This window comes from Aotus nancymaae, unplaced genomic scaffold, assembly GCF_030222135.1.
Source record: "Aotus nancymaae isolate 86718 unplaced genomic scaffold, 86718_ANA_hifiasm-v0.15.2.pri h1tg000260l, whole genome shotgun sequence".
In the NCBI taxonomy this organism is placed as follows: Eukaryota; Metazoa; Chordata; class Mammalia; order Primates; family Aotidae; genus Aotus; species Aotus nancymaae.
The window spans coordinates 987,521-1,010,853 of NW_026988675.1; the positions used below are offsets into that span (position 1 = coordinate 987,521).

Here is a 23,333-nt window from a genome sequence, read left to right on the forward strand (position 1 = left end):
CGAGGGGCCTGGGACTTAGTAGGTGCTGGGCTCTAGGGCCTCTGGACAGAGGCAGTTGCCGGGGGGCCTGTGTCTCTAGACAGGGGTAGGTGCCGGGGTCCTGGGTCTCTGGAGAGGGGTAGCTGCCAGGGTCCTGGGTCTCTGGACATGGGTAGGTGCCGGGGGCCTGGGTGTCTGGACAGGGTTAGGTGCCGGGGTCCTGCGTCTCTGGACGGGATAGGTGCCGGGGTCCTGTGTCTGTGGACAGGGTTAGGTGCCGGGGGTTCTGGGTTTCTTGACAGGGGTAGGTCCCGGGGGGCCTGCGTCTCTGGACAGGGGTAGGTACCGGGGGCCTGTGTCTCTGGACAGGGGTAGGTGCCAGGGTCCAGGGCCTCTGGACAGGGCTAGGTGCCGGGGGACCTGATGTCTCTGGACAGGGCTTGGTGCCGGGGGGCCTGGATCTCTGGATAGTTGTCGGTGCCGAGGGGCCTGGGACTGGGTAGGTGCCGGGGTCCAGTGCCTTTGGACAGGGGTATGTGCCGGGGTCCAGGGCCTCTGGGCAGGGGTAGGTGTCGGGGGCCTGGGTCTCTGGACAGGCGTAGGTGCCAGGGGTCCAGGGCCTCTGGACAGAGGTAGGTGACGGGGGCCTGGGTCTCCGGACAGAGGTAGGTGACGGGGGCCTGGTTCTCTGGAAAGGGTTAGGTGTCGGTGTCCTGGGTCGCTGAACAGGGGTAGGTGCGGGGTCCTGAACAGGGGTAGGTGTTGCGGTCCTGTGCCTCTGGACAGGGGTAGGTATTGGGGGACCTGGGTCTTTAGACAAGGGTAGGTGTGGGGTCCTGGGCCTCTGGACAGGGGCAGGTGCCGGGTTCCAGGGCCTCTCGACAGGGGCACGTGCCGTGGGGCCTGGGTCTCTGAACAGGGGTAGGTGCCGGGGGCCTGGGTCTCTGGACAGGGGCTGGTGCCGGGAGCCTGGGTCTCTCGACGGGTGTAGGTGCCTGGGGCCTCGGTCTCTGGACAGGGACAGGTGCCTGGGGGCCTGGGACTCGACATGGGTAGGTCCCGGGATCCAGGGCCTCTGGATACGGGCAGGTTCCGGGGGGCCTGGGTCTCTTGACAGGGGCAAATGCAGGGGCGCCTGGGTCTCTGGACAGGGATAAGTGCTGGCTGGCCTGGGTCTGGGGACAGGGGTAGGTTCCCGGGGGGCCCGGGTCTCTGGACAGGGGTACGTGCCGGGGTCCAGGGCCTCTGCACAGGGCTAGGTGCCGGGGGCCCTGGGTCTCTGGACAGGGTAGGTGCCGGGCGCCTGGGTCTCTGGACAGGGGTAGGTGCCTGGGGGCCTGGGTCTCTGGACATGGGTAGGTGCGGGGTGCTGGACAGGGGTTGGTGTTGGGGGACCTCGGCCTCTGTACAGGGGAAGGTGTTGGGGGACCTTGGTCTCTGGACAGGGGTAGGTGCGGGGTCCTGGGCTTCTGGACAGAGGCAGCTGCCGGGGGTTGGGGCCTTTCGACAGGGGCAGATGCCGAGGGGCCTAGGCCTTGGTAGGTGCCGGAGTCCAGGGCCTCTGAACAGGGGCAGGTGCCGGGGTTTAGGTCTCTGTACAGGGGCAGGTGCCGGGGGGGCCTGGGTCTGTGGACAGGGGAATGTGCCGGGGGGGCTGGGTGTCTGGACAGTGGTAGGTGTCGGAGGGGCTGGGTGTCTGGATAGTGGTAGGTGCCGGGGGGCCTGGGTCTCTGGACAGGGGTAGGTGCCGGGGGGCCTGGGTCTCTGCACAGGGGTAGGTGCCGGGGGGCCCGGGTCTCTGCACAGGGGTAGGTGCCGGGGGGCCCGGTCTCTGCACAGGGGTAGGTGCCGGGGGGCCCGGGTCTCTGCACAGGGGTAGGTGCCGGGGGGCCCGGGTCTCTTTACAGGTACAGGGGCCGGGGGGCCTGGGGGCAAGGAGGAAGGCCAGATGCTGCAGCCAGCTTCGGCCGGGGCATCAGCCCATCTCCCGATTCCAAGTTTCTGTTGGCTCTGCCAATCCCTGTGGCCCACAGGTTGGGGAGCGCTGGTACACAGAGAACACCTGCACCAGGCTCTGCACCTGCTCCGTCCACAACAACATCACCTGCGTCCAAAGCACCTGCAAACCCAACCGGATATGCCGGGCCCTGGATGGGCTGCTCCGTTGTCGGACCTCAGGTAAGAGGACCACGGTGATGGGGGGACCCCACAGCCCCGAGGCCAGCTGTCTCAACTCCCCAACAGACTCCCTGCTGCCTGTAGCACTTGGATTCAGATTTTGGCTTTTTTTTTTCCTTTTTGCTTTTTCTCAAGAGGAGAAAGTTTATTGCGGGTTGGATACACTTGTAAAAGGCAAAATCTAGCAATGAGAACGAACTAATGAAGAGCTCCGGGTGGGAAAGGTGACCTCCAACTGCTGAGAAGGGGGCCTTGGGGCTCACCCAACCTTCCCCTGTAGCGGCCACCAACTTAGATGGGGTATTACAAATCCTTTCTGGGGCCGGACACGGTGGCTCACATTTGTAATCTTTGCACACTTTGGAAGGACAAGCCAGGTGGATCAGTTGAGACTGGGAGTTTGAGACCAGCCTAGCCAACATGGCCAACGTGGCTAAACCCCATCTCTGCTAAAAATACAAAAATTAGCCAAGCACCATGGCGGGTGCCTGTAATCCCAGCTACTTGAGAGGCTGAGGCAGGAGAATCCTTGAAACCAGGAGGCGGAGGTTGTAGTGAGTGGAGATAGCACCATTGAACTCCAGCCTGAGTGACAAAACTCCATCTCTAAATAAATAAATAAACAAATAAAATCCTTCCCTGGAGGCTGGGCGTGGTGCTCACACCTTTAATCCCAGTGCTTTGGGAAGCTGAGGTGGGATCACTTGAGGCCAAGAGTTGAAGACCAACCTGGGCAACATAGCAAGACCCCATCTCTACAAAAAATAAAAACTAAAAAATTGAAAATAAAAATTAAAGACCTCACACCTGTAGTCTCAGCTCCTTGGGAGGCTGAGGTGGGAGGCTGAGGTAGGAGGATCTCTTGAGCTCAGGAATTAGAGTCTGCAGTGCACTATGATCTTGCCACTACACTCCAGCCTGGGTAACAGAAGAAGACCCTGTGTCTTAAAAAAAAGTTTTTAAAAAAATTAGTTGAACAGGGTACTTCATGTCTGTAGTCCCAGCTACTCTGGAGGCTGAGGTAGGAAGATTGCCTGAGCCCAGGAGTTTGAGGCTACAGTGAGCTATGATCATGCCACTGCATTCCACCCTGGGTGACAGAGAAAGACAGTGTCTCAAAAAAGAAAAAAATAATCCTTCCTCTGAAGAATCATGCTCCCCTCCACCCATAAACCTCATGCCTCCCAGCCTTGGCCCCACGGTCTTTTTTTTTTTTTTTAATTTTCTTTTTGAGACAGAGTCTCCGGTGCTCAGGCTGGATGCAGTGCACAATCTCGACTCACTGCAACCTCCATCTCCCTGGTTCAAGTGATTGTCCTGCCTCAGCCTCCCAAGTAGCTGGGATTACAGGTGCACATCACCACACCCGTAGTTTTTCTGCATTTTTAAAGTAGAGATGGAGTTTCACCATGTTGGTCAAGCTGGTCTCATACCAGCCCTCCTGGGCCTCCCGAAGTGCTGGGATTACAGGCGTGAGCCACTGGGCATGGCCAGACCTGGGGTCTTGACACTTTTCTGGAAGGCAGGGGAACCCAGGACTAGTTTCCCAGGGACCCTGTACCTGCCAGAGGGAGGGCCACAGCCTGGCTGTCTCTCTGTCCTCCCAGGTATGGGAGTGTGTCAGCTCCCAAATGAGTCCCACTATGTGAGCTTTGATGGCAGTAACCATTCTATTCCCGACGCCTGCATTCACATCCTGGTGAAAGTGTGCCACCCCGCCATGGACTTGCCCTTCTTCAAGATCAGTGCAAAGCATGAGGAGGAGGAAGATGGGACTGAGGCTTTCCGCCTTCACGAGGTCTACACTGACATCTACGGTGCCCAGGTCACCCTGAAGAAGGGCCACCATGTGCTGGTGAGGAGGGTGTGGTGACCAGGGTTGGGAGGGAGTGCTGGGGAGGGGACTCCAGTCCCTCCTCCTACTGACTGTCACTGCCCTTCTGTTTAGATCAACAGCAAACAGGTCACCCTCCGTGCGATCTCCCAGATCCCCGCAGTCAGCGTCAAGTCCAGCAGCATCTACACGATTGTGAACTTCGGGATTGGCGTGCAGGTCAAGTTTGATGGGAATCGTCTCTTAGAGATTGAAATCCCCACAACCTACTATGGAAAGGTGAGGAAAACATCTGGCTCTGTTCACAGGGTAGGCAGCACCAGGAAGACTGGTGGGCGGCAGGGGTGGGAGGCAGTGTTCACATCCTGCCTGCCCAAAGAGGCCACTCCTCAGGGTGGAGCAGGGCAGCAGAGGAGTGTGCCTTTCTGTGTAGGATGGATGAGGATGTTCCCAGGAAAAACCACTCTCGGCTGGGCATGGTGGCTCATGCGTGTAATCTCAGCACTTTGGGAGGCTGAGGCAGGTGGATCATCTGAGGTCAGGAGTTCAAGACCAGCCTGGCCAACATGGTGAAACGCTGTCTCTACTAAAAAGAATAATTTTAAAAAATTAGCCAGGCATGGTGGTGCGCGCTTGCAATCCCAGCTACTCGGGAGGCTGAGGCAGGAGAATCGCTTGAACCCCGGAGGTGGACGTTGAAGTGAGCCAAGATTGTGCCACTGCACTCCAGCCTGGGCGACAAGAGCAAAACTCCATCTCAAAAAAAAAAAAAGAAAGGAAAAGAAAGAAAGAAAAACAGGTCTCGTGCTTCCCCAGCACCGAAAAACCACTCTGCCCACCCAGGTCTGCGGCGTGTGTGGGAACTTCAATGAGGAAGAGGATGAACTGCTGATGCCCAGCGATGAGCTAGCCCAGAGTCACAGCGAATTCGTGAACAGTTGGAAAGATAAGGACATTGACCCAAGGTAGTGGTCCCTTGAGACCCTCCAGCTTTTCTCTTTTCCATCCCTCCCTTCCCCCTTCTCCCTTCCTTCTTTCATTGAGATGGTTTCACTCTGTCACCCAGGCTGGAGTGCAGTGGCATGATCTTGGCTCACTGCAACCTCTACCTCCCGGGTTCAAGCGATTCCCCTACCTCAGCCTCCTGAGTAGCTGGGATTGCAGGCACCTGCCACCATGCCTGGCTAATTTTTGTATTTCATAGTAGAGATGGGGTTTCACAATGTTGGCCAGGCTGGTCTCAAACTCCTGACCTAAGGCAGTGTGCCCGCCTCGGCCTCCGAAAGTGCTGGGGTTATAGACATGAGCCAACTCATCTAGCTTTTCTTTTTCATTCTTTCTTTTTTTTTTTTGAGATGGAGTCTTGCTCTATAAGCCAGGCTGGAGTGCAGTGCCACAGTCTTGGCTCACTGCAACCTCCACTTCCTGGGTTCAAGCAATTCTTGTGCCTCTACCTCCCGAGTAGCTGGGATTACAAGTGCATGTCACTGTGCCCCATACTCGGCTCGGCTAATTTTTGTATTTTAGGTAGAGAAGGGGTTTCACCATGTCCAGGCTGGTCTCAACCTCCTGAGCTCAAGTGATGTGCCCACCTCAGCCTCCCAAAGTGCTAGGATTACAGGCTAGAGCCACCTTACCTGGTCACCCCTCTAGCCTTTCATAGCAACGTGACATGGGGAGCTAGACTATAGGGTACACCTGGGGCACGAAGACCAGAATGTTTACTTTTTCTTCTTCTTCAATTTTTTTTGTGTGTTTTGAGACAGACAGAGTCTTGCTCTGCCACCCAGGCTACAGTGCAATGGCATGATCTCAGCTCACGGCAACCTCTGCCTCTTGAGTTCAAGCGATTCTCCTGCCTCAGGCTCCCGAGTAGCTGGGATTACAGGCACAAGCCAGTACGTCAGACTAATTTTTTTATTTTTAGTAGAGATGGGGTTTCACCATATTAGCCAGGCTGGTCTCGAATTCCTTGACCTCAAGTGATCCACCCGCAGTGGCCTTCCAAAGTGCTGGGATTACAGGCCAGAATGTTGCTTTGTGTGTCTGATTTGAGGGTGATGGCTTCTGGACGTTTTGGGGTGATGTGTGTTATTAATCCATCTCAAGGCTGCTAGAACCCGGTTAGAGAAATATGAAAGTCTTCCTTTCCTTACTTAGAAACCTTGGAGGAGGGGCAGGAGCAGTGACTCATGCCTGTAATTCCAGCACTTTGGGAGGCCAAGACTGGAGGACCACTTGAGGCCCGGAGTTTGAGACTAGCCTGGGCAACATAGCAAGACCCCATCTCTACAGAAAAAAAGAAAAGAAAAGAAAAATAATCAGGTGTGGTTAGTCCTAGCTACTCACGAGGCTGATGCAGGAGGATCCCCTGGGCCTGGGAGACTGAAACTGCAATGAGCCTCGATCATGCCGCCATACTCCAGCCTGGGCAACAGAGCGAGAAGGAAAAAAGAAAAGGGAACCTGGAAGGAGACAAGGCCAATGGAAGTTGGCCAAAGCTCAGACCAGCTTCCCTGTGAACACCAGAGGGACTAGGAGGGTGAGGAGTCCCTGAGAACTCTCTCTGGGTCATTTGGGAGCACCAGATCATTATCATAGGACCAGGCGTGGCAGCTCAGGCGTGGCAGCTCAGGCCTGTAATCTCAGCACTTTGGGAGGCTGAGGCGGGTGGATCACTTGAGGTCAGGAGTTCAAGACCAGCCTGGCCAACATGGTGAAACCCCATCTCTATTAGAAATACAAAAATTAGCCTGGCTTGGTGGTGGGCGCCTATAATCCCAGCTATTCGGGAGGCTAAGGCATGAGAATCACCTGAACCTGAGACGTAGAGGTTGCAGTGAGCCAAGATTGCACCACTGTACTCCAGCCTGGGCCACAGAGTGAGTTTCTGTCTCCAAGAAAAACCAAAAACAAAAACATTGGCCAGGCGTGGTGGTGGGTGCCTGTAGTCCCAGCTACTCAGAAGGCTGAGGCAGAATAGCTTGAACCTGGGAGGGGAGGTGGAGGTTGCAGTGAGCCGAGATCACGCCATTGCACTCCAGTTAGCCTCAGCGACAGCAAGACTGCCTCTCAAAAAAAAAAAAAAAAATTCGTGTCGTAGCAGGGGGACAGCTGTCCCTAGGTTGATTCCTTTCTTTTTCCTTCAGTTGTCAGAAACTCCTGGTGGATGAGCAGCAGATCCCGGCGGAACAGCAGGAGAACCCAAGTGGAAACTGCAGGGCGGCCGACCTCCGCAGGGCTTGGGAAAAGCGTGAGGCAGTGCTGCGGGCTCCCGTGTGGGCGCAGTGCACCTCCCGCACAGACCTCACACCCTTCCTGGTGGGCTGTACGAACACCTTCTGTGAGTTCGGAGGTCACCATGCCCTCTGCGAAGCTCTGCAAGCCTTCGGGGCCGTCTGCCAGAGCCAGGGGCTCAAGCCCCCACTCCGGAGAAAGAGCAGCTTCTGCCGTGAGTGTGCCCCGCGGTCACCCCCAAACCACTCCCAAACCCCATTTCCCTGTCTGCTTCCCTGAGAACTCCATCACCCTCCTTCCCGTTTCCTCCTGATTCAGCCCTCATTGACTGTTTGACGAGGACTGTTTTTTAATTAATTATTTATTGATTGATGTAAATTTTTTTGCCGGATGTGGTGGCTCACACTTGTAATCCCAGCACTTTGGGAGGCCGAGGTAGGTGGATCACAAGATCAGGAGATTGAGACCATCCTGGCTAACATGGTGAAACCCTGTTTGTACCAAAAGTGCAAAAACAACTTAGCTGGGTATGGCGGAGAGTGTCTGTAGATCCAGCTACTCAGGAGGCTAAGGCTGAGAATCGGTTGAACCCAGAGGCTGAGGTTGCAGTGAGCTGACATCACGCCACTGCACTCTAGCCTGGCAACAGAGGGAGACTCTGTCTCAAATGCTGGGTGCAGTGGTTCATGCCTGTAATCTCAGCACTTTGCGGGGCCAAAGTGGGTGGATCACCTGAGATCAGGAGTTCAAGACCAACCTAGCCAACACAGTGAAACCCTGTCTCTATAAAAAACACAAGATTGGCTGGGCACCGTGGCTCATGCCTGTAATCCCAGCACTTTGGGAGGCTGAGGCGGGCAGATCACGAGGTCAAGAGATCGAGACCATCCTGGCCAACATGGTGAAACCCCATCTCTACGAAAAATACAAAAAAATTAGCCGGGCATGGTGGCACATGCCTGTGGTCCCAGCTACTCGGGAGGCTGAGGCACATGAAGCACTTGAACCCGGGAGGCAGAAGTTGCAGTGAGCCGAGATTGCGCCACTGCACTCCAGCCTGGTGACAGAGCAAGACTCCGTCTCAAAAAAAAAAAAAAACCCACAAAATCGGGCCGGGCGAGGTGTCTCATGCCTGTAATCCCAGCACTTTGGGAGGCCGAGGCAGGCGGATCATGAGGTCAAGAGATCAAGACCATCCTGGTCAACACGGTGAAATCCCGTCTCTACGAAAAATACAAAAAAATTAGCCGGGCGTGGTGGCAAGTGCCTGTAGTCCCAGCTTACTTGGGAGGCTGAGACAGGAGAATCGCTTGAACCCAGGAGGCAGAGGTTGCAGTGAACTGAGACCACACCATTGCACTCCAGCCTTGGTGACAGTGAGACTCTGTCTCAAAAATAAAGAGACTTGAGCTTGTTATAGAGTGAAGAGTGAGGATGCCTCTTCTGGTTAGGAGGATGGTGGCCTTGGGGCCTGGCCTGCTGGAGGGCCCTTTGTTTCCTGTCTTAACGATTCCCTCCTCCAGGGAACTACAATAACAACAGCTTGGATGACAGCCTGCTCCCCGATAGAAAGCTTGCAGGCGATTCTGTGCGGCTGGGGGCGGCCTGGAAGTTACCCGAATCCTCTGAACCTGGGTGAGCTGGGGGTGGGAGAGCCAGGCAGGAGGAGCTGAGCCTGGGGAAGGGCCTCGGGCAGCAGCTTGAAAGTGTCCCCTCTCCCTCCGTGCTATACCTCCCTACTGGCAGAAACCAGCCATTCTCTCCCGTTTAGTGTCTCTGAGCTATGAGTTGGTAAGAAGTTCTGACGTCCCACACCCACGCCTGCTGATTTCTCTCATGTTTAGTGATCCCTTTGGAGGGCCCATTTGGGAAGTCCACCCTGAGGTCTAGCCTTTTTCCTTCCTGCTGCGTCTCCTGGCCTTCCTACTTGAGGGCAGCATTTTGTCCTCTTCTCCCGCATCCCTCTCTGTTCCTGTCCACTTTTTGTTTTGTTTTGTTCTGTTGTGTTTGAGGCAGAGTCTTGCTCTGTCACCCAGGTTGGAGTGCAGTGATACGATCTCAGCTGACCAGATTCAAGTGATGCTCCTGCCTCAGCCTCCTGAGTAACTGGGATTGCAGGCGCCCACCACCACACCCAGCTAATTTTTGTATTTTTAGTAGAGATGAGGGTTCACCATATTGGCCAGGCTGGTCTCAAACTCCTGACCTCAGGTGATCCGCCCTCCTTGGCCTCCCAAAGTGCTGGGATTACGGGTGAGAACAACTGTGCCCCGCCCCTGTCCACTTTTGTTTTTGTTTGGGAGACAGTTCCTCAGGCCCTCAGTCTTTTCTTTGAGACAGAGTCTTGCTCTGTCGCCCAGGCTAGAGGGCAGTGGTGCAGTCACAGCTCACTGGAGCCTCCAACTGCTGGGCTCAAGCCATCCTCCCACCACAGCCTCCCAAGTAGCTGGGACTACAGGCACATGCCGCCACGCCCGGCTAATTTTTTTTTTTCTTTGAGACAGAGTCTTGCTCTGTTGCCCAGGCTGGCGTGCGGTGGTGAGATCTTGGCTCACCACAGCCTCTGCCTCCTGGGTTCAAGCAATTCTCCTGCCTCATTCTCCTGGGTAGCCGAAATTATAGGCATGTGCCACCATGCACAGCTAATTTTTGAATTTTTAGTAGAGACGGGGGTTTCATCATGTTGGTCTGGCTGGTCTCAAACTTGTGACCTCGTGATTCACCCACCTTGGCCTCCCAAAGTGCTGGGATTACAGGTGTGAGCCACCACACCCAGCTGTAGTTTGGCTAATTTTTAAAAAGTTTGTGTATAGATGGGATCGGGGGCTGGGGGACTAGGGTAGGGATAGCATTAGGAGAAATACCTAATGTAGATGATCGGGTGATGGATGCAGCCAGCCACCATGGCACGTGTATACCTATGTAGCAAACTTGCATGTTCTGCACACGTACCCTAGAACTTAAAGTACAATAAAAAAAATTTTTGTGTAGAGATGGGATCTCACGATGTTGCTCAGGCTGGTCTTGAACTCCTGGTCTCAAGCAATTCTCCTGCCTTGGCCTCCTGAAGTGCTGGGATTACAAGCATGAGCCTGTGGCCCTCAGTTTGTATCCTCTCCTCATTCAGCTGCTTCCCTGTGGGTGGCAAGCCCTCTAGCTGCCAGGAGAACAGCATGGCAGATGCCTGGAACAAGAACTGTGTGATCTTAATAAACCCTCAGGGTAAGACATGTCCCTGCTGGCCCTTTTTCCTCCCTGAAGGACAGGAGGCTGGGGAGGGAGTCTGGTCAGGGAGGGAGAAACAAGACCAGAAACGTAGAAAGGCACGAGGAAGGCAAACGGGAACACATGGGCAACCAGCAGTCACCTTCTTGGGACCTGTGACTGGCTGGTCTGTCTTTGTGTCTCAGGCCGTAGATAAATCTGGGATTTTTTTTTTTTTTTTTTTTTTTTAACATGGAGTCTTGCTTTGTCACCCAGGCTGGAGTGCAGTGGCACAATCTCGGCTCACTGCAGTCTCGGCCTCCCGGGTTCAAGCCACTCTTCTGCCTCAGCCTCCTGAGTAGCTGAGACTACAGGTGTGCACCACCATGCCTGGCTAATCTTTATATTTTTAGTAGAGATGGGGTTTCAGCATATTGGCTAGGCTGGTCTCGAACTCCTGACTTTGTGATCTTCCACCTTGGCCTCCCAAAGTGCTGGGATTACAGGTGTGAGTCACCACACCCTGCCTTTTTTTTTTTTTTTGGTATTTAAAATGTTTTAATAGAGATGGAGGAGTCTCACTATGTAGCCCAGGCTGGTCTGGAACTATGGACCTCAAGGGATCCTCCCACCTCAGCCTCCCAGGTAGTTGGGATGACAGGCATGATGAGCCACCACGCCTGGCTGTTTTTCTTTTTTCTTGTTTTTTAGAGACACGGTCTCACTCTGTTGCCCAGGCTGGAATGCAATGGTATGATCACAGCTTACTGCAGGTTTGAACTCCTGGGTCAAGTAGTCCTCCTGCCTCAGCCTTTGGAATAGCTGAGAACACAGGCATGCACCACCGTGCCCAGCTAATGTTTTTTTTTTGTTTTGTTTTGTTTTTTCTTTTTGAGACAAGAGTCTAGCTCTGTTACCCAGGCTGGAGTGCAATGGCGCGATCTTGGCTCACTGCAACCTCTGCCTGTTTGGTTCAAGCTGTTCTTCCACCTGAGGTTCCCGAGTAGCTGGGATTACAGGCCTGTGCCACCACATCCAGCTAATTTTTGTATTTTTAGTAGAGACAGGGTTTCACCACGTTGGCCAGGCTGGTCTTGAACGCCTGACCTCAAATGATCTGCCTGCCTTGGCCTTCCAAAGTGCTGGGATTACAGACGTGAGCCACTGTGCCTGGCCTAATTTTTTTTTCTTCAAAGTGCATGAAATGAACTAAGTTATTAATGTTTTGTACAGATGGGGATGTGCTATGCTGCCCAGGCTGGTCTTGAACTCCTGGGCTCAAGTGATTCTCCCATGTTGCCCTCCTAAAGTGCTGAGGTTACAGGCGGGAGCCACCACACAAATCTGGGTTTTGTTTGTTTCGTTTTTATTCAGACAGGGTCTTACTCTGTCGCCTAGGTTGGAGTGCAGTGACACAATCATAGGTCATTCTACTGCCTCAGCCTCCCGAGTAGGGGGCTACAGGTGTGCGCCACCATGCTTGGCTAATTTTCGTATTTTTTGTAGAGACAGAGTTTCACCATGTTGCCCAGGCTGGAAAATCCAGGGTTGCCGGGGGCCTGTGTCTCTAGACAGGGGTAGGTACCGGGGTCCTGGGTCTCTGGACAGGGGTAGCTGCCAGGGTCCTGGGTCTCTGGACATGGGTAGGTGCCGGGGGCCTGGGTGTCTGGACAGGGTTAGGTGCCGGGGTCCTGCGTCTCTGGACGGGATAGGTGCCGGGGGCCTGTGTCTGTGGACAGGGTTAGGTGCCGGGGGTTCTGGGTTTCTTGACAGGGGTAGGTCCCGGGGGGCCTGCGTCTCTGGACAGGGGTAGGTACCGGGGGCCTGTGTCTCTGGACAGGGGTAGGTGCCGGGGTCCAGGGCCTCTGGACAGGGCTAGGTGCCGGGGGACCTGATGTCTCTGGACAGGGCTTGGTGCCGGGGGGCCTGGATCGCTGGATAGTTGTCGGTGCCGAGGAGCCTGGGACTGGGTAGGTGCCGGGGTCCAGTGCCTCTGGACAGGGGTATGTGCCGGGGTCCAGGGCCTCTGGGCAGGGGTAGGTGCCCAGGGGCCTGGGTCCCTGGACGGGGTAGGTGCTGGGGGCCTGGTTCTCTGGACAGGGGTAGGTGCTGGGGGGCCTTGGTGTCTGGACAGGCATAGGTGCGTGGTCCTGGAAAGGGGTAGGTGTTAGGGGTCCTCGGCCTCTGGACAGGGGCAGGTGCAGCGGTCCAGGGCCTCTGGACAGGGGCAGGTGCCCGAGGGTCTGGGCCTCTGGACAGGCGCAGGTGCCGGGGCGCATGGGTCTTTGGACAGGGGTAGGTGCCGGGGGGCCTGAGTCTCTAGAAACTGGTAGGTGCCGGGGTCTGGGTCTCTGAACAGGGGTAGGTGCCAGGGGCCTGGGTCTCTGGACATGGGTAGGTGCCGGGGGCCTGGGTGTCTGGACAGGGTTAGGTGCCGGGGTCCTGCGTCTCTGGACGGGATAGGTGCCGGGGGCCTGTGTCTGTGGACAGGGTTAGGTGCCGGGGGTTCTGGGTTTCTTGACAGGGGTAGGTTCCGGGGGGCCTGCGTCTCTGGACAGGGGTAGGTACCGGGAGCCTGTGTCTCTGGACAGGGGTAGGTGCCGGGGTCCAGGGCCTCTGGACAGGGCTAGGTGCCGGGGGACCTGATGTCTCTGGACAGGGCTTGGTGCCGGGGGACCTGGATCTCTGGATAGTTGTCGGTGCCGAGGGGCCTGGGACTGGGTAGGTGCCGGGGTCCAGTGCCTCTGGACAGGGGTATGTGCCGGGGTCCAGGGCCTCTGGGCAGGGGTAGGTGCCCAGGGGCCTGGGTCCCTGGACGGGGTAGGTGCTGGGGGCCTGGTTCTCTGGACAGGGGTAGGTGCTGGGGGGCCTTGGTGTCTGGACAGGGATAGGTGCGTGGTCCTGGAAAGGGGTAGGTGTTAGGGTTCCTCGGCCTCTGGACAGGGGCAGGTGCAGGGGTCCAGGGCCTCTGGACAGGGGCAGGTGCCGAGGGTCTGGGCCTCTGGACAGGCGCAGGTGCCGGGGCGCATGGGTCTTTGGACAGGGGTAGGTGCCGGGGGGCCTGAGTCTCTAGAAACTGGTAGGTGCCGGGGTCTGGGTCTCTGAACAGGGGTAGGTGCCAGGGGCCTGGGTCTCTGGACAGGGGCTGGTGCCGAGGAGCCTGGGTCTCTGGACAGGGGCTGGTCCCGAGGAGCCTGGGTCTCTGGACAGGGGCAGGTGCCGAGGTCCAGGGCCTCTGGACAGGGCTAGATGCTGGAGGCCCTGGGTCTCTGAACCGGGGTAGGTGCTGAGGGGCCTGGGACTTACTAGGTGCTGGACTCTAGGACCTCTGGACAGAGGCAGTTGCCGGGGGGCCTAGGTCTCTAGACAGGGGTAGGTGCCGGGGTCCTGGGTCTCTGGACAGGGGTAGGCGCCGGTTTCCTGGGTCTCTGGAAAGGGTAGGTGCTGGGGGTTGGGTCTCTGGACAGGGGTAGGTGTTTGGGGATTTTGGTCTCTGGACAGGGGAAGGTGCGGGGTCCTGGGTCTCTCGAAAGAGGCAGGTGCCGGGTGTTTGGGTCTCTGGACAGGGTCAGGAGCCGAGGGGCCTTGGCCTGGGTAGGTGCCGGGGTCCAGGGCCTCTGAACAGGGGCAGGTGCCGGGGGTTTAGGTCTCTGGAGAGGGGCAGCTGCCAGGGGCCTGGGTCTCCGGACAGGGGTAGGTGCCGGGGGGCCTGGGTCTCTGGACAGGGGTAGGTGCCGGGGGGCCTGGGTCTCTGCACAGGGGTATGTGCCGGGGGGCCTGGGTCTCTGCACAGGGGTAGGTGCCGGGGGGCCCGGGTCTCTTGACAGGTACAGGGGCCGTGGGTCCTGGGTATCCGGACAGGGGTACCCTGGCCAGGGTCCAGGGCATCTGGACATGTTCAGGTGCCGCGGGCATGTGTCTTTTCACACGGGCAGATGCGGGGGCGCCTATGTCTCTGGACAGAGGTAGGTGCCGGAGGGCCTGGGTCTCTGGACAGGGGTAGATGCCGGCGTGCCTGGGTCTCTGGACAGGTGTAGGTGCCGGGGGTCCTGAATCTCTGGACAGGGGTAGGTGCCCGGAGCCTGGGTCTCTGGACAGGGGTAGGTGCGGGGGGGCCTGGGTCTGTGGACAGGGGTAGATGCCGGGGTCCAGGGCCTCTGGACAGGGCTAGGTGCCGGGGTGCCTGAGTCTCTGGACAGGGGTAGCTGCTGGGGGCGGGTGTCTCTGGGCAGGGGTAGGTGCCAGGGGTCCTGAGTCTCTGGACAGGGGAGGTGCCGGGGGCCCGGGTCTCAGGACAGGGGTAGGTGCCGGGGTCCTGAGTCTCTGGACAGGAGTAAGTGCCGGAGGCCTGGGTCTCTGGACAGGTGTAGGTGCCGGGACGCCTTGGTCTTTGGATAGGGGTAGGTGCTGCGGGGCCTGGGTCTCTGGAAGGGGCAGGTGCCTTGGTCTCTGTATAGGGGTAGGTGCTGGGGGGCCTGGGTCTCTGGAAGGGGCAGGTGCCGGGGTCCTAGGTCTCTGAACGGTGGTTGGTGCCAGGGGGCCTGGGTCTCTGGACGGGTAGGTGCCAGGGGTCCTTGGTCTCTGGACGGGGGCAGGTGCCAGGGGGCCTGGGCCTCAGTAGGTGCCGGGTTCCAGGACCTCTGGACAGGGAAAGGTGCTGGGGGGACGGGGTCTCTGGACAGGGGCTGGTGCCGGGGGCCTGGGTCTCTGAACGGGGATAGGTGCCGCGATCCAGGGCCTCTGGACAGAGGTAGGTGACGGGGGCCTGGGTCTCTGGACAGGGTAGGGTCTGGGGGCCTGGTTCTCTGGAAAGGGTTAGGTGTCGGGGTCCTGGGTTGCTAAACAGGGGTAGGTGCGGGGTCCTGAACAGGGGTAGGTGTTGCGGTCCTGTGCCTCTGGACGGGGTAGGTATTGGGGACCTGGGTCTTTAGACAAGGGTTGGTGTGGGGTCCTGGGCCTCTGGACAGGGTCAGGTGCCGGGGTCCAGGGCCTCTCAACAGGGGCACGTGCCGTGGGGCCTGGGTCTCTGAACAGGGGTAGGTGCCGGTGGCCTGGGTCTCTGGACAGGAGCTGGTGCCGGGGGCCTGGGTCTCTCGACGGGGTAGGTGCCTGGGGTCTGGGTCTCTGGACAGGGACAGGTGCCTGGGGGCCTGGGACTCGACATGGGTAGGTCCCGGGATCCAGGGCCTCTGGATACGGGCAGGTTCCAGGGGGCCTGGGTCTCTTGACAGGGGCAAATGCAGGGGCACCTGGGTCTCTGGACAGGGATAAGTGCTGGCTGGCCTGGGTCTGGGGACAGGGGTAGGTTCCCGTGGGGCCCTGGTCTCTGGACAGGGGTACGTGCCGGGGTCCAGGGCCTCTGCACGGGCCTAGGTGCCGGTGGCCCTGGGTCTCTGGACAGGGTAGGTGCCGGGGGCCTGGGTCTCTGGACAGGGGTAGGTGCCTGGGGGCCTGGGTCTCTGGACATGGGTAGGTGTGGGTTGCTGGACAGGGGTTGGTGTTGGGGGACCTCGGCCTCTGTACAGGGGTAGGTGTTGGTGGACCTTGGTCTCTGGACAGGGGTAGGTGCGGGGTCCTGGGCTTCTGGACAGAGGCAGCTGCCGGGGGTTGGGGTCTTTCGACAGGGGCAGATGCCGAGGGGCCTAGGCCTTGGTAGGTGCCGGAGTCCAGGGCCTCTGAACAGGGGCAGGTGCCGGAGTTTAGGTCTCTGTACAGGGGCAGGTGCCGGGGGGGCCTGGGTCTGTGGACAGGGGAAGGTGCCGGGGGGGCTGGGTGTCTGGACAGTGGTAGGTGTCAGAGGGGCTGGGTGTCTGGATAGTGGTAGGTGCCGGGGGGCCTGGGTCTCTGGACAGGTGTAGGTGCCGGGGGGCCCGGGTCTCTGCACAGGGGTAGGTGCCGCGGGGCCCGGGTCTCTTGACAGGTACAGGGGCCGTGGGGCCTGGGTATCCGGACAGGGGTACCCTGGCCACTGTCCAGGGCATCTGGACATGTTCAGGTGCCGCGGGCATTGGTCTTTTCACACGGGCAGATGCGGGGGCGCCTATGTCTCTGGACAGAGGTAGGTGCCGGAGGGCCTGGGTCTCTGGACAGGGGTTGATGCCAGCGTGCCTGGGTCTCTGGACAGGTGTAGGTGCCGGGGGTCCTGAATCTCTGGACAGGGGTAGGTGCACGGAGCCTGGGTCTCTGGACAGGGGTAGGTGCCGGGGGGCCTGGGTCTGTGGACAGGGGTAGATGCCGGGGTCTAGGGCCTCTGGACAGGGCTAGGTGCCGGGGTGCCTGAGTCTCTGGACAGGGGTAGCTGCTGGGGGCGGGTGTCTCTGGGCAGGTGTAGGTGCCAGGGGTCCTGAGTCTCTGGACAGGGGAGGTGCCGGGGGCCCGGGTCTCAGGACAGGGGTAGGTGCCGGGGTCCTGAGTCTCTGGACAGGGGTAAGTGCCGGAGGCCTGGGTCTCTGGACAGGTGTAGTTGCCGGGACGCCTTGGTCTTTGGATAGGGGTAGGTGCTGCGGGGCCTGGGTCTCTGGAAGGGGCAGGTGCCTTGGTCTCTGTATAGGGGTAGGTGCTGGGGGGCCTGGATCTCTGGAAGGGGCAGGTGCCGGGGTCCTAGGTCTCTGAACGGTGGTCGGTGCTAGGGGGCCTGGGTCTCTGGACGGGTAGGTGCCAGGGGTCCTTGGTCTCTGGACGGGGGCAGGTGCCGGGGGCTGGGCCTCAGTAGGTGCCGGGTTCCAGGGCCTCTGGACAGGGAAAGGTGCTGGGGGGACTGGGTCTCTGGACAGGGGCTGGTGCCGGGGGCCTGGGTCTCTGAACGGGGATAGGTGCCGGGATCCAGGGCCTCTGGACAGAGGTAGGTGACGGGGGCCTGGGTCTCTGGACAGGGTAGGGTCTGGGGGCCTGGTTCTCTGGAAAGGGTTAGGTGTCGGGGTCCTGGGTCGCTAAACAGGGGTAGGTGCGGGGTCCTGAACAGGGGTAGGTGTTGCGGTCCTGTGCCTCTGGACGGGGTAGGTATTGGGGACCTGGGTCTTTAGACAAGGGTTGGTGTGGGGTCCTGGGCCTCTGGACAGGGTCAGGTGCCGGGGTCCAGGGCCTCTCAACAGGGGCACGTGCCGTGGGGCCTGGGTCTCTGAACAGGGGTAGGTGCCGGGGGCCTGGGTCTCTGGACAGGAGCTGGTGCCGGGGGCCTGGGTCTCTCGACGGGGTAGGTGCCTGGGGTCTGGGTCTCTGGACAGGGACAGGTGCCTGGGGGCCTGGGACTCGACATGGGTAGGTCCCGGGATCCAGGGCCTCTGGATACGGGCAGGTTCCAGGGGACCTGGGTCTCTTGACAGGGGCAAATGCAGGGGCACCTGGGTCTCTGGACAGGGATAAGTGCTGGCTGGCCTGGGTCTGGGGACAGGGGTAGGTTCCCGTGGGGCCCTGGTCTCTGGACAGGGGTACGTGCCGGGGTCCAGGACCTCTGCACGGGGCTAGGTGCCGGTGGCCCTGGGTCTCTGGACAGGGTAGGTGCCGGGGGCCTGGGTCTCTGGACAGGGGTAGGTGCCTGGGGGCCTGGGTCTCTGGACATGGGTAGGTGTGGGTTGCTGGACAGGGGTTGGTGTTGGGGGACCTCGGCCTCTGTACAGGGGTAGGTGTTGGTGGACCTTGGTCTCTGGACAGGGGTAGGTGCGGGGTCCTGGGCTTCTGGACAGAGGCAGCTGCCGGGGGTTGGGGTCTTTCGACAGGGGCAGATGCCGAGGGGCCTAGGCCTTGGTAGGTGCCGGAGTCCAGGGCCTCTGAACAGGGGCAGGTGCCGGAGTTTAGGTCTCTGTACAGGGGCAGGTGCCGGGGGGGCCTGGGTCTGTGGACAGGGGAAGGTGCCGGGGGGGCTGGGTGTCTGGACAGTGGTAGGTGTCGGAGGGGCTGGGTGTCTGGATAGTGGTAGGTGCCGGGGGGCCTGGGTCTCTGGACAGGTGTAGGTGCCGGGGGGCCCGGGTCTCTGCACAGGGTTAGGTGCCGCGGGGCCCGGGTCTCTTGACAGGTACAGGGGCCGTGGGGCCTGGGTATCCGGACAGGGGTACCCTGGCCAGGGTCCAGGGCATCTGGACATGTTCAGGTGCCGCGGGCATGGGTCTTTTCACACGGGCAGATGTGGGGGCGCCTATGTCTTTGGACAGAGGTAGGTGCCGGGGGGCCTGGGTCTCTGGACAGGGGTAGATGCCGGCGTGCCTGGGTCTCTGGACAGGTGTAGGTGCCGGGGGTCCTGAATCTCTGGACAGGGGTAGGTGCCCGGAGCCTGGGTCTCTGGACAGGGGTAGGTGCTGGGGGGCCTGGGTCTGTGGACAGGGGTAGATGCCGGGGTCCAGGGCCTCTGGACAGGGCTAGGTGCCGGGGTGCCTGAGTCTCTGGACAGGGGTAGCTGCTGGGGGCGGGTGTCTCTGGGCAGGTGTAGGTGCCAGGGGTCCTGAGTCTCTGGACAGGGGAGGTGCCGGGGGCCCGGGTCTCAGGACAGGGGTAGGTGCCGGGGTCCTGAGTCTCTGGACAGGGGTAAGTGCCGGAGGCCTGGGTCTCTGCACAGGTGTAGGTGCCGGGACGCCTTGATCTTTGGATAGGGGTAGGTGCTGCGGGGCCTGGGTCTCTGGAAGGGGCAGGTGCCTTGGTCTCTGTATAGGGGTAGGTGCTGGGGGGCCTGGGTCTCTGGAAGGGGCAGGTGCCGGGGTCCTAGGTCTCTGAACGGTTATTGGTTCCAGGGGGCCTGGGTCTCTGGACGGGTAGGTGCCAGGGGTCCTTGGTCTCTGGACGGGGGCAGGTGCCAGGGGCCTGGGCCTCGGTAGGTGCCGGGTTCCAGGGCCTCTGGACAGGGAAAGGTGCTGGGGGGACTGGGTCTCTGGACAGGGGCTGGTGCCGGTGGCCTGGGTCTCTGAACGGGGATAGGTGCCGGGATCCAGGGCCTCTGGACAGAGGTAGGTGACGGGGGCCTGGGTCTCTGGACAGAGGTAGGTGACGGGGGCCTGGTTCTCTGGAAAGGGTTAGGTGTCGGGGTCCTGGGTCGCTGAACAGGGGTAGGTGCGGGGTCCTGAACAGGGGTAGGTGTTGCGGTCCTGTGCCTCTGGACAGTGGTAGGTATTGGGGGACCTGGGTCTTTAGACAAGGGTAGGTGTGGGGTCCTGGGCCTCTGGACAGGGGCAGGTGCCGGGTTCCAGGGCCTCTCGACAGGGGCACGTGCCGTGGGGCCTGGGTCTCTGAACAGGGGTAGGTGCCGGGGGCCTGTGTCTCTGGACAGGGGTAGGTGCCGGTGTCCAGGGCCTCTGGACAGGGCTAGGTGCCGGGGGACCTGATGTCTCTGGACAGGGCTTGGTGCCGGGGGGCCTGGATCTCTGGATAGTTGTCGGTGCCGAGGGGCCTGGGACTGGGTAGGTGCCGGGGTCCAGTGCCTCTGGACAGGGGTATGTGCCGGGGTCCAGGGCCTCTGGGCAGGGGTAGGTGTCGGGGGCCTGGGTCTCTGGACAGGCGTAGGTGCCAGGGGTCCAGGGCCTCTGGACAGGGGTAGATGCCGGGGGACCTCGACCTGGGAAGGTGCTGGGGTCCAGGGCCGCTGGACCGGGGCACATGCTGAGGAGAGTGGGTCTCTGGACAGGGGCAGGTGCCGGGGGCCTGGGACTCTGAACGGGGGTAGGTGCCGGGAGGCCTGGGTCTCTGGATGTGGGTAGGTGCCGGGATCCAGGGCCTCTGGACAGGGTAGATGCTGGGGCCCTGGGTCTCTGGACAGAGGTAGGTGCCGGGGTCCTGGGTCTCTGGACAGGGATAGGTCCCAGGGTCCATGGCCTCTGGACAGGGCATGGTGCCGGGGGGCCTGTGTCTCTGGACAAGGGTAGGTGCCGGGGGGCCTGGGTCTCTGGGCAGGGTTAGGTGTCGGGGGGCCTCGGTCTCCGTACAGGGGTTGGTGCCGGAGTCCAGATCCTCTGGACAGGGTAGGTGCCGGGGGCCTGGGTCTTTGGACAGGGTTAGGTGCCAGGGGTCCTGAGTCTCTGGATGGGGGTAAGTGCCGGGGGACCTGGGCCTTGGTAGGTGCCAGGGTCCAGGGCCTCTGGACAGGGCTAGGTGCAGGGGGACCTGGGTCTCTGGACACGGACAGATGCTGGGGACCTGGGTCTCTGGACAGGGGTAAGTGCCAGGGGCTGGGTCTCTGGACAGGGGTAGGTGCCGGGGGGCCTGGGTCTCTGGACCCGGGTAGGTGACGGGGGCGTGGATCTCTGGACAGGTGTAGGTGCCGGGGTCCTGAGTCTCTGGACAGACGTAGGTGCCGGGGTCCTGGGTCTCTGGACAGGGGTAGGTGCCGTGGGGCATGGGTCTCTGGACAGGGACAGGTGCCGGGGGGCCTGGATCTCTGGACAGGGGCAGGTGACGGGGGCCTGGGTCTCTGGACAGGGGTAGGTGCCGGGGGCCTGGGTCTCTGGAGAAGGTTAGGTGCCAGGGTTCCTGGATCTCTGGACAAGGTAGGTTCCGGGGGCCTGTGTCTCTGGACAGGGGTAGGTGCTGGGGTCCACGGCCTCTGGACAGTGGCAGGTGCCGAGGGGCCTGGGTGTTCGGACAGAGGTAGGGGTCGAGGGGCCTGTGTCTCTAGAAAGGGATAGGTGCTGGGGGCCCTGGGCCTGGGTAGGTGCCACGGTCCAGGGCCTCTGGACAGGGGTAGGTGCCGGGGGACCGGGGTCTCTGGGAGGGGCAGGTGCCAGGGGCCTGGGTCTCTGAAGGAGGATAGGGACCGGGGGGCCTGGGTCTCCGGACAGGGGTAGGTGCCGGAGTACAGATCCTCTGGACAGGGTAGGTGCCGGGGGCCTGGGTCTCTGGACAGGGTTAGGTGCCAGGGGTCCTGAGTCTCTGGACGGGGGTAAGTGCCAAGGGGCCTGGGCCTGGGTACGTGCCAGGGTCCAGGGCCTCTGGACAGGGGCAGGTGCCGGGGAGCCTGGGTCTCTGGACAGGGGCAGGTGCCGGGGGGCCTCGGTCTCTGGACAGGGTTAGGTGTCGGGGGGCCTGCTTCTCTGGACAGGAGTAGGTGCCGGGGTCCAGGGCATCTGTACGAGGTAGGTGCCTGGGTTCCTGGGTCTCTCGACAGGGGTAGGTGCCAGGGTTCCTGGGTCTCTGGACAGGGGTAGGTGCCGCGGTCCTGGGTCTCTGGGCAAGGGCAGGTGCCGGGGTCAAGGGCCTCTGGGCAGTGGTATGTGCCAGGGCTCCTGGGTCTCTGGAAAGGATAGTTGCCGGTGGTCGGGGTCTCTGGACAAGGGTAGGTACAGGGGGGCCTGGGTCTGTGGACAGGTGTAGGTGCCTGGAGTCTGGGTCTCTGGACAGGGGTAGGTGCCGGGGTCCAGGGCTCCTGGACAAGGCTAGGTTCCCGGGGGCCTGGGTCTCAGGACAGGGGTAGGTGCCGTGGGTCCTGGGTCCGTGGAAGGGGCAGGTGCCGGAGGCCTGGGTCTCTCAACGGGGGTAGGTTCTGGGGGTCCTGGGTCACTGAACAGGGGTAGGTGCCGGGGTCCTGGGTCTCTGGACGGGGGTAGGTACCGGGGGACCTGGGCCTGGGTAGGTGTCGGGGTCCAGGGCCTCTGGATAGGGCTAGGACCCGGGGGGCCTTGGTCTCTGGACAGGGGTAGGTGCCGGGGTCCTGGGTCTCTGAAAGGGGGTAGGTGCCAGGGTCCTGGGTCTCCGGACAGGGTAGGTGCCGGGGGCCTGGGCCTCCTAACAGGGGCAGTTGCCAGGGGGTCTGGGCCTCCGGACAGGGGCAGGTGCCGGGGGGCCTGGGTCTCCGGACAGAGGCATGGGCCGGTTTTCCCGGGACCCCGGACAGCGACAGGGGCCCGGGGGGCCTGGGACTCCAGACAGCGGTAGGTGCCGGGTGGCCTGGGTCTCCGGATAGGGATAGGTGCTGAGGGGCTTGAGTCTCTGGGAGGGGCAGGTTCTGGGCAGGGTCACTGAACGGGGGTATGCGTCGGGGGGCCTGGTTCTTTGGACAGGGGCAGGTGCCGGGGGCCTGGATCTCTGAACGCGGGTAGGTGCCGGGGGCCTGGGTCTTTGGACAGAAATAGGCGCCGGGGTCCGGGGCCTCTGGACAGGGCTAGGTGCCTGGGGCCTGGGTCTCTGGACAGGGGTAGGTGCCAGGGATCCTGGTTCTCTGCACGGGGTAAGTGCCGGGGCCCTGTGTCTCTGGACAGGGGTAGGTGCCGGGGGGCCTGGGTCTGTGGACAAAGGCAGGTGCAGGGGTCCAGGGCCTCTGGACAGGGCTAGTTTCCGGGGGGCCTGAGTCTCTGGAGAGGGGTAGGTGGCCGAAAGCCTGGGTCTCTGGACAGGGCTAGGTGCCTGGGGCCTGGGTCTGTGTACAGGGGTAGGTGCCAGGGGTCCTGGGTCTCTGGACGGTGTAAGTGCTGGGCCCCTGTGTCTCTGGACAGGGGTAGGTGTCGGGGTGCCTGGGTCTGTGGACAGAGACAGGTGCCGGGGTCCAGGGCCTCTGGACAGGGCTAGTTTCCGGGGGGCCTGGGTCTCTGGAGAGGGGTAGTTGCCCGAAGTCTTGGGTCTCTGGACAGGGGTAGGTGCCGGGGGGCCTTGGCGTGGGTAGGTGCCAGGGTCCAGGGCCTCTGGACAGGGTCAGGTGCCAGGTGGCCTGGGTGTCTGGACAGGGGTCAGGGCCAGGGGGCCTGGGTCTCTGGACAGGTGTAGGTGCCGTGGTCCAGGGCCTCTGGACAGGGTAGGTTCCGGGGGCCTGGGTCTCTGGACACGGGTAGGAGCCAGGGGACCTGGGCCTGGGTAGGTGCCGGCGTCCGGGGCCTCTGGACAGGGGCAGGTGCCGGGGTCCTGGGTCTCTGGACAGGGGTAGGTGCCAGAGGGCCTGGGTCTCTGGACGGGGGTAGGTTCCGGTGTCCAGGGCCTCTGGGCGGCAGTAGGT

General features: G+C 60.9%; 1 long non-coding RNA gene and 1 pseudogene across 2 annotated transcripts in view; both read left to right on the forward strand.

Annotated features, from left to right (window-relative positions):
- The window catches only part of LOC135273096 (uncharacterized), a 300,367-nt gene that overhangs the window by 131,486 nt on the left and 145,548 nt on the right, over positions 1-23,333 (forward strand). The window lies entirely within an intron of this gene.
- On the forward strand, positions 1,928-7,541 carry LOC135273085 (zonadhesin-like; annotated as a pseudogene).